At 47.0% G+C, this 5,000-nt stretch overlaps 1 protein-coding gene across 1 annotated transcript in view; it reads left to right on the top strand.

Annotated features, from left to right (window-relative positions):
- The window catches only part of ndst3 (N-deacetylase/N-sulfotransferase (heparan glucosaminyl) 3), a 56,407-nt gene that overhangs the window by 24,088 nt on the left and 27,319 nt on the right, over positions 1 to 5,000 (top strand). The window lies entirely within an intron of this gene.

Here is a 5,000-nt window from a genome sequence, read left to right as displayed (position 1 = left end):
GAAATTAATTGCCTGCCGAGAGAATAATTAACTCAAAATGTAAGTTTTTCTCTGACTGGAACTGATTGCCATGGTATCCTGTATCTCCATGGTACCAATCACCATGGTGTCTGTTCTCATCGCCATGCCAGCATTCTTAGCTCTTTCAGCTCCTCCAATTACACGGTGACAACATGAAGATCGTCTATATATAAAACCATGTAGGCTGCGTTTGTCAGATGACCCGTCATCTATTGTCTTCGCTAAAACTCAAGTGACAGCCTCATCAGACAATTCTTTCTCAAACGCACACTGAAAAACATTCTGCATTCTCTTTTTCTTCTTCAAAGAAAATGGTTTACATCATCACCTTAAAGGGAGTCAAATCAAACCAGTCTCAGGCTATTCTGAGACAGAAGATGTGAAGGCTTTCTGGTGTCCTGAAGGATCGGTAGGAGATGCCTCGTTCAACCATTGTGGAGCCAGGGACAGTAAACAATCTGGAGTATGTTGAGCGTTAGCTGGGGTCCCCTCATAGGGACGGGATAGCGTACTGCTTTTCAGTCACAGGGTTTAGTGGACGGGGCTGGGCTGTATGGCCTGACCATGTCCTGGACCTTGAATCAGATTTGAGCAGCCAACAGTAGCCAGTGCATGGTGTGGTGGAGCAGTGCAGTGTGGGAGAACTTAGGTTGAAGATTAAAGACCAACCGGGGCTGGTCTTCAATATTGTTGTGTTAAGAGTGTTTGGAAAGCAATCAGTTGTCAAAGAGGTGCTGACGAGAGGAGTGAGGAGAGGAAGGAGGTCAGCAGCAATAGACTGAAGACGCTGAGGCCAAGACACAGCGTTGGTACAAAGCACAGAAGGAGACGAGACAAAGTGCACATCCGTGCATTCCAATTCCCCACAACACCTCTATTCCCTCCCTCCCTTCCTCCTCCCTCCTCACTGCTCCCCTCCCTCCTCCCTCCTTCCTTGGCAAACACAGCACTGTGCACACCTCTGAATTCAAGGAGTCCTTAATCAGTGCCACGCCTTCAACAATGGCTGCGTCTGCCAGCTGTAAAGCAAAGATGAGGAAAAAAAGAAGAAGACAAAGAACAGAGCCCGCCAGATGTCAGCAATTAGGCTGTGTGCCTCCCATCGTGGAGCGATTCATATCTCGATTCATCTCGGGGGCCGGGCTGTAGGAAGACGACTAACCTTGATGGAGTGTAGGGGGGAATGGTGCTAAAGAACAGCGTGCTCTGTCCGTGTTGTTGTTGAAGGGTTGTTACAGAAAGAGGCCATACCGCCCACCCATGGCTTGTTCAGACGTTCTTGTTCTGTCGGTTGTTTAGCCCGAGTTCTTTGTTTTTCATCTCACATGTCTGCCCCTCAGCTGTCAGCTTTAAAACCACAGACTCAGACTGAACACAAGCCCATTCTCGAAGGTCAGCCCCGGGTTATTTTGATCAGGGGTTGAAAGATTATTTTTTCTTCCGTTATTGGCTGTTAACAAGCAAACACAAACTCGGCCAGCCCAAGTAAGCTGTAAAAAAAAAAGAACGAAATACAAATCCCCAACTGAAAGTGTATTTCACTCGAGTTTCTCTTCTGTACAGTTTCAAACAGGAAACAATGCTTAACGCCGCCAGTTGCACTTTTTGGTTTCCGGCCCAGGATCTGCTCCCCGAGATGTTCTGCTTTAACTTAGTCGGACTGCTGGATCCGAGATGACTCAAACACCGACCTCCACCTCTTCAGAGCTCTGTCCCTGTTCGCTCCTTCGTCCTCCATCTTGACTGACTCCAGAAACAACAAACAACAAAATAGAACATAACGAGAACAGAAGAGCACAAGGGGAACATAACCGAACCAAAATAACACCTGGGTTTGTCCTATATGGGAGAAGGTTGTCCCCCGAATTCAAATACAACGAGAAGGTGAAAAAAAGCCTGAGCCATCGTTTTCTCTTGACATCCCGGCTCTGCAGCGCAGCCTATTTTACAGCTCTTGTTGGCATTTTACTGGCACCGTGAGGTGCCAGTAAAATAAATAGCAGCGACGCAGCATGCGAGCTCGCTCGCCTGAGCGCCTCACTGATTAGTAAATAATAAATAAATGTAAATGTATGTATGTGTGATTAATATTACATGCTGATATTTGCCGTCATCTGCAAAAATAAACACAACCCAGCGCCCACCCAGCTATATGATCCGGTGCACTGCAAATAGCCAAACATCAAGGTTAGCTTTTGTTTGGTTTGGTGTTGTTTGGTTTTGCTCGGGGGTTGTTGTTGTTGTTGTTTTTGATGGGAAGAGGATGGAAAGTTGAGTCGAGGCTGTAAATCGCTAAAGTACGCGTCTCCTGACATTGGATGGAGACCAGCCCACCGGACCTGCTGCATCAGGGCAGATGCCTCCGAGATATGGCTGTAAAGCCCTGTGTGTGTGTGTGTGTGTGTGTGTGTGTGTGTGTGTGTGTGTGTGTGTGTGTGTGTGTGTGTGTGTGTGTGTGTGTGTGTGTGTGTGTGTGTGTGTGTGTGTGTGTGTGTGTGTGTGTGTGTGTGTCTCTCTTTAAAATGTGCTATATCATTTTGATATATAGTGCTTTGGATAATTGGTTTGATGAAATAGTGCTGAGTCTATGAGGCTCTGTGTGTGTGTGTGTGTGTGTGTGTGTGTGTGTGTGTGTGTGTGTGTGTGTGTGTGTGTGTGTGTGTGTGTGTGTGTGTGTGTGTGTGTGTGTGTGTGTGTGTGTGTGTGTGTGTGCGCGTGCGTGCTAGGTCCACAGCTGCCATGTTTTATAGCTAAACTAATAGCTGTTCTTCCAGCTCTGTGTTATATTTCATGCAGCGTCGTGTTCCACAAGGAGTTTACGATAAAGACCTCTCCTCCTACTCCTCTCCCTGCTCGTTCTTTTCTTCTCGTGGCTTATCTTGTCTCGCCTCCTCTCCTTCCCGGCTCCTCTCTTTACTCTTCCCTCTCCCCCTCTCACCTCTCCTGGCCTCCCTTCACCTCTCTGCTCATAATTAATAATTTGTCGGGAGATAACTCTGTCTGTGTCTTGTTTAAATGTCGGCTGCTAGGGGAAATGTGTGAGAGAGTAGAGAGTGAATTTACCTTTTGTTTTGCTGGATGCTTGCTTTCTGAAAAGTGTGTGCGTTGTGTGCATATAAAACCGCCATAAATTGGCATAGCATAGGAAAACTTAGCAACTGTACTGTTGATATGCTTGCTGCTGTATGTGTGTCTTTGCGTTTGTGTTGTGTGTGTGTGTTTGTGCGCATGTGTGTTTGTGCGCTATAATAAACTGGTTTGTGTGTATGTTTGTGTTTATATTGTGTCACACTACAATTAACTGGCGTACAAATAATGGTAACTGGTCTGATGGGACCACCAGTGTATTCCATGAACCAAAATTGAAATGGCAAACAACGTGAATTGTAAATAGATCCTACACACCTACATTTTCTCAGTCACCAGGTTCATACATGTGAAAGAAAGCAATATGGATGTACGGACCAAATAGAGCAGCAATTGTGAATAAACGTAACAAAAGGACAGATGTTTGCTGAACAACTTTACTCAGAAACAGAAGTGAAACATTCTCACATCAAGCGGAGCTGAAAACAGAGCGAGGGAACAGTTATGAGTTGGGGACACGTTGTGATGCAATGTGAGTTTACGACGGCTGATGTTCCAAACGTGGCGCTGAGATTAGTTGTTGTCGCACCATTTGCTGCTGTAATTTCATTCTGGGCGCAATTACACTCAGCAGATCTCAAGAGTCAGCAAAAAAAAGATCTCTGTTTCACCACCAGAAATTAGTGTTAATATTCCCCCCTCGAGCCCAACATCACACACCACTTGGGAGAACACAATGTTCTCCGGATTGGAGCGCAGGGGGCTGGCATCTCACTGTTTGGATCCACTGGCCCCAGCACCCGCGACAGGGAAACGTGACCCAGTTTGTGCTGTATTTGTGTTCACAAGAAACATCGGCCGCCATGTTTTTTAATGCGGTGGGTCTTTGTTCCAGGAGCCTCTGAGAACAGGACAGCCGTTGAGGTTGAAGATGACTGACGTTTGGGGGTGCCTCTGGGGCTCAGCTCAGCTAGTAGCGAGCTTGTAGGCCGTAAGCCCCCAGTATGATCCCGACCTGCGGTCCTGCTGCATGTCATTCCCTCTCCCTTTCAACCCGCTTCCCTAATGCTCTTCACTGTCCTGTCCATAAAGACAGAAAAGACAAATATACTGTAAAAGAAAATAGCTTTTAACACCCGGCTTCCATCTATATAGAGCAGGGGTGCCCAACCTTTTTTGACCCAAGATCTACTTTTCAAGTAGCCAACCTCCCGAGATCTACCAGCAAACCTACCTTCAAGCCGGGGGGGGGGGGGGGGTAGAGAACAATTGTTGACGGGGGGGGGGGGGGGGGGGGGAGGGGGGGGGGTTGTATCGTGAACCTACGGACTTCAGTGGGGGTTTCATTCATCACCTTCTCAACGATAATCAATAATCTTCCTCCCACTCAGGGTGAAAATGGTAGGTCTTAGCTTGTTTCCCCTCAGCCATGCCAACGTTTAGGAGTGTGTAACTACTGTTGACGGCTTTCAACTGCTGTTAACAGCACATGCGCTACCGCGCGTATATGTCCCGCGCAAATTTAATTTCATGAAAAAAAAAAAAAAATCTTTTTTTTTTTTTTTTTTCTTCACCCCTCGCGATCGACTTGGGATCTGTCGGCGATCTACTGGTAGACCGCGATCGACTGGTTGGGCACCCCTGATATAGAGGCTCGGTCCGCAATAGCCTCTGTATGGAGCCGCTAGGGACTCAGAGTGTGCTTGTTGTAGCTGTGGAAATTCAATGATTCTTGATTGCGAATTTCTTCTGTTACCTGTGCTCCCGGGAGTAGACGGCCCTGCTGCGTACGCACAATGGCCTTCGCTCAATGCCCACTTAACTTAACACAATATCACAATTAGGGTGATCTTTTTTGCTGATGTCCGTGTGTGTGGGTCGTGTGTGTGTTT

This window comes from Gadus chalcogrammus, chromosome 3 (genome assembly GCF_026213295.1).
Source record: "Gadus chalcogrammus isolate NIFS_2021 chromosome 3, NIFS_Gcha_1.0, whole genome shotgun sequence".
NCBI classification, from domain to species: Eukaryota; Metazoa; Chordata; class Actinopteri; order Gadiformes; family Gadidae; genus Gadus; species Gadus chalcogrammus.
This window is presented reverse-complemented; position numbering and strand designations above follow the sequence as displayed.